Here is a 13,860-nt window from a genome sequence, read left to right as displayed (position 1 = left end):
CCTACCTAACCTTAATCACTAAGGTGCGACCTCAGTCAAACTAAGCCTGTTGAAGATTTTAGCTTAAAAAGCCTGAGGTCTCCCATTTCATCCACGGCCATATCCAGTTGTCCTGATCTATTCTGACCACTGGACCTAGATAACTCTGGAGGGGAAAGTGAGGCAGGTGACCTTGCACAGCTTTTCCTCATTTAAATACAATTCATTTTCATGTCATGTATCATCTCCTTAAAGTGTCCTCTTCAAGAACAAAGAAAAAAAAAAAACAACACAACAAAAAGTTGCTTTGTATATATTTGTTTGCATGTTGTCTCCCTCTTTTGATGGTTAACACCTTGAGGGCAAAGTCTGTTTTTTGCCACTTTTTCTATCTCTTATCTTCTTCTTATCTTATCTATATCTTCTTAACACAGTACCTGGCACATAGTTGTACTTAAAACAGTATTTATTGATTGATTGCCTCATAATTTTGTATGCTTTTTTCCAACATTACCCAGTAGTCTACCTCAGTAGACTTTGGAGAATTGTTTCTTTTTCCTACTCTCTATAAAACTCATCAAAATGATGTAAATAGCAGGGTGTGGATGTACTGCAGATTTACTTACTTCAGTAGCCAAATGAGTCAATTTCCTAAAATTATGTATAACTACTTTAACCAGATCAGGATGACATCTATTATAATACAGTCAAGTAATTAGCTTCAATTATGTCATAAAAGTAGAGATGTAAAAATCTTCATTAACATAATGGTTTTTCAACATTAAATTACTAGGAGGAATATGCAGAATGGGGATAAGTCATAGTCATCTTCATTCATTTATTCACTTACTCATGCATTTAACAAACATCTGCAATGTCAACCATCAAGAATAAACACTAAGTATGTTTTAGAGCATTGTACAGAAGTACTATAAACTACAGATACAAACTATCTAAAAGATAGGATGATATATTAAATAATTAATCATAAGTGTATATTAAGTATTTACTATACAACAGTCAGGATAAATAGGTGGTTCAGTGGATAGAGTCCTAGGTCTAGAGTCAGGAAAACCTGAAGTCAAATTCAGCTTCTGATGGGTATTAGTTGTATGGCCATGTAATCCTGTTCATCTCAGTTTCCTCATCTGTAAAATGAGCTTGAGAAGGAAATGGCACACTATTCCAATATCTCTGCCAAGAAAATCACAAATAGAATCATGAAGAGTCTGATAAAAATGAAATTCAACAACATGCTAAGTACTGGAGATATAAAGACAACATCTGAACATCTTTTACTCTCAAGGAGCTTATATTGTGAAGGGAGAAATAATGAACATATATAAGGATATATAAATCAGATCCAAGGTTAACTTGGAGGGGATGTAGCTAACAGCTGGAGAGCCAGACAATGCCTCTGGATGAAGGTGGTAATGGAATGGAGTCTTGAAGGAATTTAGAGATTCCAAGAGACAGAAGTGTGGAGGTGAGTTGGGGAGAGGAATGAATGGGGACAAACAATGCAAAGGTATAGCAGGACAAACAATGCAAAGGTATAGCAAAAAGAGAAGCAGTATCATTAAGTTGGTGGATTATTATGGCTAGACCAGAGATAGCATGGCTGGGATTGATTTGTAAGTGGGTTGGAAAGGTAAAAAAAGGGCTAGGTTGTAAAGAACTGTAAGAACCAAATGAGTTTATATTTGACCCTTACAGCAATAGTGAACTACAGCAGTTTATAGAGCAAAATGAGGAAGAAGGGGAGGTAGACAGGCCTTGGTCAGATCTGAACTTTTAGGAAAATCAGTTTTGGCAGTGGCATGGAGAATGGATTGGAATGGGGAGAGACCAAAATCGGGAGACAAACTAGAAGGTTATTGAAAAAACTACTGCTCACCTACTGAGAGAGAGGTATACTTTCAAGTTGCAAACTTAAACATATATTTTTGTATACAAGCAAGGCAGGAATTTCTTTTTCTTGACTATGCACTTTTGTCACAAAGGTTTTCTTTTTCCTTTTTTTTTTTCCTCGATGAATGAGAGGAAGAGAAATAAATGTTTGTTAGTTGAAAAAATTAAATTAAAAAGAAGACTATTATAGTATTCCTAGTGAAAGATGATGAAGGCTGGATCCAGAGTACTAATTGTGTGGTTGGATAAAAAGATATGGAAAAAATAGAAGGGGGGAGAAGATCAGGCAATTGTTTGTAGTGAGAGAGAATGAAGAATTGAGGTTGACAACAAAGTCATAAGCATGGGTGATAAGAATAATAGCATTGTCAACACTAATAGGAAAGCCTGGAGAAAAAAAGGGTGGATTTTTTTGGAGGAAAGAATATTAGATCTGTTTCAGACAAGTTAAAGATGCCTGTGGGATAGTCAGTTTGATACAGCAAATAATGTGATGCAGGAACAGAACTAAAGAAAAAGATTCAGGGGAGCTATATTAATTCATCATCTAGTAATAATAAAAACAACAGCCAGTACTTATATAGTGTTTTAAGATTTGCAAAATGTTTTATAAACATTATCTCATTTTATCCTTATTATAGACCTAGGAAGGAGGTGCTATTGTTATTACTACAGATGAGGAAATTGATGCACATAGCTATTAATGACTTGCCTAATGACTTCAGATAAGTGTCTGAAGCTGAATTTGAACTCAGGTCTTCCTAATCCCAAATTCAGAGTTGTTTTACCTCTTGGCATTTCTTCAGCATTTGACACTTGATCATCCTTTCCTCTTTGGACCCTCTTGGTTCGTCTACTATTTGGAATATGGTGAAATGGAGGATTTATAATAAAATGTCCTGAGTTGGAGTTCAGCTGTATTTTAAGTTTTCTTAACAATATAATAAGGATACTAAGCATTTGTATCATCCAATTTATGGGATTGCTCTATGACTCAAATGAGATAAGATACATAAACTGCTTTATAAATCTTAAAATACTAGATAGTAAAATATTCCTAATTGGATCTGTCATGTCTCTAATTTTGGTTCTCCCACAAAAACTGAAGATCAAATCCCATTACAACTCCTGTTTGTGTTTTACAAAATAGTCACAAAGAAGGAACAAAATGTGCTTTTCCCCTTTCTTCCCTTTTTTTTTATTTCCTTTTTCCCCCCTCCCTACTTTTCTTCTTTTTTTATTCTTTTCTTATTTCCTTTCCCTTTTCTTCCTTTCTCCTTAGTTTCCTTTTTTCATTCCATCCTTCTTTCCCTCTTTTCAACATTCAAAGGTACTGATGAAACACACTAGTTATTACTTGCCATATGGCCAGTCCATCTTCTTTTTAATTTATATATAATCCATTAAACCTTTTACTCTAGTTTTCTTAATAATTCACTATTTTAAGTAAGTTGCAATGTGTTTACACCCATCATTCACCTTTCCATTGCCTTCTAAGAGGTGATAGTTATTTTCATTTCTTTGGAGATTATAGTATTCCGTGACCTATAGTCAGAATAACAACACTGGAAAACTATTGATATTAAAATTATGGACTTTCATGTCAGGGAGGAGTTTGGGAATATTAAAAGAGCTTTGCAATTCTCCAACAACATTCTAGATCATTCTTCTCTCCTGGTGAATTCTGAACCCAATTCAATTGTGGGCTCATTGTGCATGTGCTAGGTAAATGTCAGCTTTTCTTATTATAGTCCTTTTCTGGCACTTGTAATCCAGTTGGAAAGACTTGACATACTGAAAGAAATAAAAAGAGATTATCACTACTTGTGGGTAGCTAGGATGATGATAAAGAACAGTGGGGAAAAGAAAAAACTGCTCATTTCTTATCATGTTTTTAGTTTTTCTTGCCAGAAAAATGATTTTTGAATTGGCAAGTACAGAACAAGATAAAAAATGGCTAAGAAAGGTTAGGGTAGAGGGAGAGGTAGATAGATAGGTAGAGAGATTGTATTAGAACAACTCAGTGTTCTTCATAAGTTTGTTGCTACTGGCGGTGTTGAAAGAACTGGCAGATGAGATTTTTAAGTTGCTATCAGGAATCTTTGAAATATGGACAGGAGAGGTACTGAGGGATTCAGGAATGGCATATATATGCATCTTTTTTTAAAGGAAGGTCACAGATTCTTCAAAATCTAGGCCATTGAGTTTAATTTTATTCTCTGAAAAATTTTAAAATTTATTATTAAAGTAATGAGGAATGAATATTTAGAGAAGAAAGTAAGAATCACAAAAAGTATGCATGATTTTATTGAGAATTTTTTTTTAAGTCAATCAATTTGACAATAGCCACCCAGCCAATAGAATGGAGGTAAGAAGACACAAGATCAAATCCTGCCTCAGATACTTAGCTACATTGATGTTCATCCTTCATTTTGGGGGAGAGGATCAACAATATTAGGGTGATCTCTTGACTTATGAGCGAATTCTATTTAAGTGAGGCAGAGTTGCACAGTCAACAGCCTCATTCTCTCGACTAGAGTTGTCAAAATCCAGTGGCAAAACAAAAGTCAAGACAACTGACTGGCCCAGGATCAGGAGATGATGACCTTTGCCTCTTTGATGTCTGACCAAGCTCTAACTAGGGATCCTCAAATTAGGGCCCGCGGGCCAGATGCAGCAGCTGAGGATGTTTATCCCCCTCACCCAGGGCTATGAAATTTCTTTATTTAAAGACCCACAAAACAAAGTTTTTGTTTTTACTATAGTCCGGCCCTCTAACAGTCTGAGGGACAGTGAACTGGCCCCCTATTTAAAAAGTTTGAGGATCCCTGTGAGCACTCCACAGCATCTGCTTTGGCTACCTTCATGGACTTTGGAGCAAGTTGTTTTCATTTACCCATTCTGCTAGGGGAAGTCTTCACATGCTTAGGGTAGATAGATGTAATGTCTGGACTAGCTCTGTGGAGGATCTCAGGACCAGCCTTGATCTTAGTGAAGGAGTGATGAAGGCAGGACATCCCCCAGAAGGGTGGTCAAAGATGGAATGTCTCATTTCCAGTCCTCTCAGCCCTTATATATCTTAGTACAATGACATCACTACAATGCACTGAGTATGTGTCAACTGTAGAACCATTACATTACCATACTAAGTATATGTAAACTAGAGAACCACTATCTCATCACTGAATTAACACCCTGCTGTATCTTTGTTTCAAGTATACTCCTCCAGAGTTTTTTTTTACAGATATACCCCCTTAATTCACTAATGGGTTTGAGACCTCTCCATTACCCTCAACCTAGTTTAGCTCCTCTGCTGAAATGGTTTACCAGATTGTGGCCACTGTACAGAATTAGGACAAATTAGTAGAAGTTTCAAAGAGATACATTTGGACTTGTTATATGAGAAAACTCTCTATTAAAGGCTCTGCCTCTGGAAGTAGTGAGTTTCCTCTTACTGAAAGTCTCCAAAAGTTAGATGACTATTTCTTAAGTATGTTAACATAGTGGATTTGCAAACATAATATGTAAACATGAGATGTTTAATGAACACAAACATATTGATTTATAATTGTTTGTTTCAGGGACCTGTTTTACATTACCAAAAATGTTGCAGGTATTTAAATGAAAACAGAATGCTCTCCTTTCTGTATTCTGAACTCAATATCTAGTTTAGACTCACTATCTGGACTAGGTGCGGAACATATAATGTGAGGTAATGGATAAGGCCCTGTCCTTGGAATCAGGAAGACAGGATCAGCTGCTGCCTCAGACACTGACTAACTGGGTGACCCCGGACAACTCCCTTAATCTATCAATTTTCTCATCTATAAGATAAAGGGATTGCATTCAGTCACCTTAAAGATTGCTTCCAGCTCTAAATCTGTTATTCCATGATGGAGTAATTTTAAAATTTGTCCATCCAACAGCATATCACAATCTAGACAACAGGAATTATTTATCTGCTTTGTATCTGTGTAGGTGATTTGGCTAGAATCTTTTGAGTGGATGTGAATATCATAAAGGAGGATCTAAAACGTTTCTCAGCTTGATCATTTGCTAATAAATACTCTTGTTAGTATACTTAATACACTAATAAATCACTATCTAGAGGGAATATCTCTTCCATTTGGATTTTACACTAGAATTTCTCCATGACAGTAGTGAATATATCTATGGTGAACATAAATCTTCCCTTTTTTTTAAATGTCCCTTGCAGGTAGAATCTCTCTCTTTATCCATTTTCTTTTTCTTTCTTTTCTTTCTTTTTTTTTTTTGGTGCCCAGAGCTTTTTAATTTTTTTTAAATTGAGTCAGTCTGAAGATGTTATAATTTTTAGATGAAATTTCATAGGAAAAAAGTCCTGTACTTGAATACAAAGAACCATAAATGCTTAAATATAGGATTTAGGGAAGCCTGTTGGGAAAATAATTCATGTTGATTTTCAAAATATATGTAATGATAGTTTTCAGCTTTCACCATTGCAAAATCTTGTGTTCCAAATTTTTCTCCCTCCCTTCTCCCTATCACTTCCCCAAGAAAGCAAGTAATCCAATATATGTTAAATATTGCAGTTCTTCAATACATATTTACATATTTATCATGCTGTGAAAGAAAAATCAGACCAAAAAGGTAAAAAAGAGAAAAAAAAAAAGCAAACAAACAACAACAAAAAGGTGAAAATACATTGTCCCCATAATCTTTTCTGCATGCAGATTGACTTAAAGTTTTATATGTATTGTAAGGTCAATAAAATTCAATAGCATGACATGGCAATGATGAAAACTAATGAGATAATTAGGCTGCTTAGTAGAAATATCCTATCTAGTATGACAGATGATAGTTCAACTATAGCCTGACTTGTTCATGTCACATGAAAAGGTTCAATTCTGCATACCTCATTTTTAGGAAGAACATTCACATGAGGTCTTGTTCAGAAGAGGTTAGTCAGGATAGGAAGGATGTAGAACATACCATATAGGGATGAGTTGTATACCCTGCAGAAGGTAATTTGAGAGAATTACACAATGGCTAATTACTAATATTTGAAGGATTGTAATGCAAAAGAATTATTCTTGTTTTATTTGATCCCAGAAGGCAAAACTATGGGAACAATGGGAAGAAGTTGCAGAAAGGCAGATTTTGGTTAGCCATGACATGAAATATCCTAACAACTATAACTATCCACAAGTAAAATGGACTATCTTGAAAGACAGTGCGTTTCTCATCATTGAAATCTTTAAGCAGAGACAGGATTGCATTTGTGCAATATTACAGACTGGATCTAAACTCCTAAAGAAGCTCCCTTTTAAAACACAAATTCTATTACTGATATATATGCATATGAAGTATATGAAGAGTGAAAAAAGACTAGTAATAGAAGATGGTCTTATGGTTTGGAGTTTGAATGACTAGAAGAATAATGATATCATTAATAGAGAGGGTTGGACCAAATGACCTCCTCTAAGAAATTTTACTGAACTACATCTAAACATCAATTTCTCAGTCTCAGTGTCTCCTTTTGTAAGTCACAGGGATACATCTCTGCAAGTTATTTTGCATATATGATTTCAGTTTTTGCTTTCCTAAAGGAACATTAACTGGCAGATAATCCAAATGAACTACTAACATTCTGGCCATCCTTAGGTCATCATTTTTTCTATGAGAATCAAACAATACAATCATCTTATCATTTGCTGTTACTCTGATACCACTCGATGCTATGAAGTAGCTATAAATATATTTAACAATACTAAAAAAAGAGATATATCTTTATTATAGTCAATTCTTCAGATCCTGTCACATATAGATAAGGTTCAGTTAGTAGAGGATAAAAACTTAAATTCATTATTTTCTCTCACATACAAGGAGCATGGCTATCCATTTCATACATTACCAGAAGAAAGGAGGCATCCAACATATCTGACTCCTTATTGTTCAGAGTTATTTTAGCTGTAAGGAAATGAACCTGTCCTGATACATCTAGGAATTTTATAAATACTTCTATGGCACAAAGTCCTTACTATATACAATAAAACCTAGATAAATTGACAAGCTTGGGAAATAGGGTGTTCTATTTAATAGAATGTTTGTTAATTGAGAATTAATTAGAAACTTCCTTTTCTTCCAGATTCTATATTTGAAAAGCTTTTTAAAGCTCACCTGCATACCTTTCTGAGTAAGCAAGGAGAATTTGGTGAGTATATTTGATACTAGTATCACAGTAATTCTCTGAAAATTGTTCAATCCCTTTAATCAGGGATTTCATTTTGTCATTTTATGACTAATTTTTCTTTTTCCTAAAATTTAATGCCAAAATGAGAGCAGAAATCTATTTAGTTGAAAGTTCTGGTTAGTGTGTTATAATGGACAAATGGATCTGGATATAGAATAGATGCTATTAAGAGTTGGGCATGATGTGACACCAACAAAGACAGGTCAAGAAGCTTGGTGCTAGAGGATTATGGAGGAGACATAGGTATTCCAACTTTCATTCTTTGAAACTTTGTGAGGAACAAGAAAGAAATGTTCTTGTCATAAGTCCTTGGTATTATGAAATGGTTTAACATTATAAACTGTCATCATTTTATTAATGGAAATGACATCAAAAAAGGAATTACTATATGTTTTGACTTGTACTCTAAGGATCATGGGACTTTTCCATTGGACTTATGCACTAAACTTTTCATATATATTGTTTCCCTTGACAAAATGTGAGCTTCTTGAGAACAGAGATTGTTTTAGTTATCTATTTGTATTCCTAGCATATAGCATAATGCTTTGCACAAGATGAGTTTTTAAGTAATTCATTCATTCATTCATTCATTTATTTAAGAGCATACAGATATCTATACTGAGAGACAGGACTAAGGGAACTACACTACATAGCATTTTTACTCTTTTTGTTGTTGTTTGCTTGCATTTGATTTTCATTCTCATTTTTTTCCCTTTTTGATCAGATTTTTCTTGTGCAACAAGATAATTATATAAATTTATATGTATATATATCGGATTTAATATATATATTTTATCATGTTTAACATGTATTGGATTACTTGCCATCTAGGGAAGGGGTTGGGGAAAGAGAGGAAAAATTGGAACATAAGGTTTTGCAAGGGTCAATGTTGAAAAATTATACATCCATAGGTTTTGAAAATAAAAAGCTTTAATAAAAAACAAAATAAGAGCATACAGATATAGCTATAGCATGTCAAGAAAATGTTGGAGATTGCCAAGAAAAGATGTTACAAAGATCTTTAATTTGTGGTGAGAATATCAGAGCAGTAAGCGGAAATATAGGGAAAAAATTAAAAACCTGTTAAAGAGTGCAACTAGGAAATGAAGAAAGTGATGTCAGTAAATTAAATGTCAGAAGGAACCTATGAAAGTTTTTATGTTTCTTTGAGGATCTGAACAATAGAATTACTAGAAGAGTCATCTCATCATTTATTTTTAATCTGATACTATCACATGCTTTAAGTCTTCTATAAAGCAACTGCAATTTTTAAAAAAAGAATACTAAAAAAGAGCTCTATATTTATTATAATCATTTCTTTAGATATTTTCACAAATGGTATAGGGTTCAGTTAGCAGAGGACAAAAACTTAAATTCATTGATTTATCTCACATAAATGGAACCTATTTCATAAATTACCAGAGGAAAGTAGACATCCAGTGTATTTGAATCCTTATTGTTCAGGATTACCATAGTTATGATAAAATAAACATGTTTGGAAACACCTAGGAAATATTTATTTTTATTTTTTTTGTGTGTGTGAGGCAACTGGGAGTAAGTGACTTGCCCAGGGTCATACAACTAGTAAGTGTTAAGTCCGAGACCAAATTTGAACTCAGTTTCTCCTGATTTCAGGGAATGTGCTCTTTCCATTGTATCAACTAGCTGCCCCTGAATGTTTGTTTTATTGAGGGAACTAGGTGGCTCTGATAATTATTAGCTATGTGACTTTGGGCAAATCATTTAACCTTGTTTGTTTCAGTTTCCTCATCTGTAAAATGAGTTTTAAAAGTTAATAGCAAATCACTCCAGTATATTTGCCAAGAAAATCCCAATTTTGAATTGAATACTACTGAGATTGATAAGGTTTAGATTTAGGGAACCAAAATGAGTTTGGGATTTCTGGTGTCAGGGAGTTAAATGATAAGGTCTAGAGGCAGGTTCGGGGTTCAGGGAACCAAATGGAGAGGTTTGGCTCCCCTGCAACCCCTTAGGAGTTGGCACAAGGATAGGGAGTTTTGGGGACTCTCTTCTGGTGGCACAGAGATTCTCTGTAAAGGAATTTACAGACCCAAAACCTAGATTGATAAAAAGTTTATTATGGGGATTGGAAGTAAGGTTAGAAATCCTGACAGAGAGGCATAATGTCTGGTTAGGGAAATAGGTGAAAATATAGAGAGGATAACACTGGAAAAGAATATTCCAGTGGACATAGGCCCTTGGCATCTCAAGCATGGAGCTGGCGTTGGAATCTCTGCAAATAGAGGATTTTAGTTTGGCTCTTTTATATTGTCTCAATGGGGACTGGGACAGTGAGCAGATCAGAACCAGTGGGGGCTAAGAAGCCTAAGCAAGTCAGAATGGGGGCTGGGACAAGCCCAGATCTCCTACTGGAATTCAAAGGTATGCTTTTTGACCAGGATTTATAATTGAATCAAAGGCTCTGGCATCCTAGAAGGACAACTTGTCTGGGAGGATATCCCTCAGCCAGGAGGGGCTGGGAATCTGAAAGGAATCACAGATCAATAGGAAATACAATTTCTTAGGGACCACAACCCGCTTCAAAATAACTGAACAACAACAAAACCCACCACAACAAAAGGAATTTTATGAACATTTTTTATGGTACATAACTTCTTGCACCATTCTTGCATCAAATTGAAGCCCTCACTATGCATCTGTGACAGGATAAAAAGGGCGATGTATTGAGATAGGATCCCCCACTGTAATAAAGCAATGTACCATCAAGGTATGATAAAAAGCTACACGATCAGATTCTGTCTCCCAAACTATATCTGAATTGTATTCTGAGCTCTTTTCAGCTCTGTTTTAGAAAAAGACTTCCTGTGAGAAAGGAAGAATGGTCCAGTTGAGAACTATGACTTTGGATTTATACTATATGTGACTCCCAGCTTGTAATCCTGATGTCATTTATTAACTATGTGATCTGAGCAGCCTAGGTTTTCTCAAGTACTGAAATAAGAAGACTGAATTACCCAAATGATCCCTTAGGTTTTGCAGTTCTAAAATCCTATATTTCTTCTTTGATTTCTAGTTGATTAAGGATTTCCAGTACTTTACTGTCTTTCTCTTTCTCTCTTGTCTCTCAGAGGTCTATCAAAGCAGCTGAGATAGATAAGATTTTAGATGTAAACCATGATATTGAAATCCTTTAAAAATATAGACAGTTTCTGTGCCAAAGTTTAAAAATACTTATGAAATTAATATCCTTTAAAAATCATCTGTTGTATATAAATCTTAATGCGTACTACATATACGTATAAGATAGTGCGTGTGTGTGTGCGCGTGTGTGTGTGTGTGTGTGTGTGCATGTGCACTGTGATTTGGATAAGAAAAGAGAGAAAAAGAAAACTGAGAAAAAATGAGGACAGAAAGAGGCAAAGCTGTAACTTACTAAAAACTAACAGCTTCTATTTAAAATATGGGTGTATCACTGAAATGTGATAAACCACAACTGTCTTTTCATTTTTAATTTTTACAAAGATATTTTATTGCCTCCCTCAGCATTTCTTTTCGATTTATTTTTCTAGTTTTCATTGTCAAGAAAGGAAGGCAAAAGTGATTATGCACTGGACATACAAATATATGTCTCTATGTTCTATCTGATGTTCTTGGAATCCCTAGGGTTCACCATGAGTGATTCCATATCTCTGATCTTTTCATGCTATGCTTATAACCCACCCAGGAGCTAGTTGAGAAATGAAAAAAAAAAATGACACAAGCTGCCAGATGTTCTGACTGGGTAACACCAAACAACTATTGTTTAGTTGACCTTTCCACTGAATTGGCTTCCTACATGTTGCAAACCCATAAGTAGTCTGAGAATCCAACTCCTCTCAGACGAACCTGAATTCCTCTTCCATTACTTACCAAATTTCCTTAAAGATCATATAAATAGACTGCTATTATACAAAAATTTCTCTTAATAGAAACTTTTGTCATTTTATGACTTTATTTTTCTTATCCAGGCGTAGGATAAGTAAGGAAGTCATAACTTGCATGATAGACAAAAATATTTTAGGGTTACCTGGAAAAGACTGTTATGTCACAGTTCTCTTTAACTGTCCTGACTCAGTTTCCCTGCACTAGTTTCCCTTGTCTCAGTTTCCTTAACTGTTCTGTCTCAATCCCCTAAGTTGTAAACTCCCCTCTGGTCCATTAAGACTGAGGACTATTTGCTCTAAGGTTATAAATTGTTAGCAAGATAAACAAGAGAGTAGATCTCTTGATTCTTTTTTATCCTCAAGAATTTACAATATCCCGCTAAAATATTCCAAGATATCTCACTGACATCTTTATCTCTATGTATTCGGACATCTTGTCTCTGGGTTTTTTAGGATTTATGGCCTTCCCCATCCTGACAGAAGTTTTCCCGTGCTTCTTACCCCTTCTGTAAGAGGCTCTGGACCTGACCCTCCTGGGATGAGTTGAGACGCCTTTGTGTCAGGCCCACCCTAACCTGTATCCCTGGACTACCAAGGTGGCGCTGATGGTGTGGTGGAGTCTGGACAGGTTGGGGGACAGGGGAGGCACAGTAAGGTTGGGCTCCTCCTTTCGGGGAGGGATTGGGGAGGACTCTCTGTCCCGATTGGTGTACAGCAATGAGGAAGGATAAGAGCTATAAAAAAGAGCGGCACGGGGTGGTTCGGGGAGACACGGCTGACTTGTAGCATCAATAAACATCACTGTTTTATCAACCTGGGCTCTCTGTCTGGTGATTCCCTCCTCCCGTCTCCACGAGGAGGGCCGGAGACATCCGAAGCCCTGTCAGGCTCGGGGAAGCTGGAAGAGGCAGTCTCTGTTGTGGTTTCCCGTTATCCTGTGACCTGGCCCAGCCCCCAACACCCTTCCTTTGTTTAGATAAAAGGTATTTAAGAAGTTGGGGTTCCTCCATTCATTGCTGGAGGCTGGAGGCTGGATGCTGGACACTGGATTCTTTGAGATGACAATCTCCTCCAGCCCTGGGACCAACATGGATTCCTTGGTCCCAGTACAACTCTATCTCTGTTTGACTGGATAATTTGAGATGAGACTCCTGTCCAGTCAATTATACTCTTCAATTAATAAAATATTAAAAAAACTCTCTAATCTCTCTCCTGCCTCAGTTTCTCCGGCATTACAACTAAAGCCCTAAATGTGAGACAGCTGGCTACTTCCCCCACTTTCCCCCAAACATTTGGCTACCTATTTTTCAATTGTGTAAAAGTGAATTTTGATAAGTCCCAAAGTACTATATTCAATATTTTGTCCTTTTTGTGTTTCATGTGATATGTAACCTACTTTGATTGCTCTATCACAATGAAATACTTTGACTTCTGTTAAAACTATCCTGTTTACCCTCCAAGATTTAGGACTTGAAAAATAAAAATTTGGGAGGAAAATTGTTCCTATCAATAACGTTCTAAAGTATCCGTTACCCTAGCACATAGTCTTCATGTAAATCCTCTAGATGCCCCCAAGGCCTCATAGAAAAGGAATGGAAAACAAGATTCTAAATGCCTCTAAGGCCCCATTGAAAGGGAATGGAAAACAAGAATCAAAGAGTAGACAACATGAATTTTAAGGCTGTATTACTTTGTTTTTTACTTTAGGAGTGTGAGAAATGCTCAAAAGTTGGGTTTCCACAGTGCTGCAAGCTTTGAGGTAGTATGGGATTGAGACAGTGGGTACTACTGACCTAGAGGTTTTCAGAATGTGAGAGGTTAAGGAAGATTAGG

General features: G+C 35.8%; 1 long non-coding RNA gene across 1 annotated transcript; it reads left to right on the top strand.

Annotated features, from left to right (window-relative positions):
- Nucleotides 1-8,014: 8,014 nt before the first annotated feature.
- LOC127563512 (uncharacterized) lies at nucleotides 8,015-12,840 on the top strand. The gene is made up of 2 exons (XR_007953985.1): nucleotides 8,015-8,083; nucleotides 12,481-12,840. It is a non-coding gene; the product is annotated as an uncharacterized LOC127563512 (long non-coding RNA).
- The last annotated feature ends 1,020 nt before the right edge of the window (nucleotides 12,841-13,860 follow it).

Source organism: Antechinus flavipes, chromosome 4, assembly GCF_016432865.1.
Source record: "Antechinus flavipes isolate AdamAnt ecotype Samford, QLD, Australia chromosome 4, AdamAnt_v2, whole genome shotgun sequence".
Lineage (NCBI taxonomy): Eukaryota > Metazoa > Chordata > Mammalia > Dasyuromorphia > Dasyuridae > Antechinus > Antechinus flavipes.
This window is presented reverse-complemented; position numbering and strand designations above follow the sequence as displayed.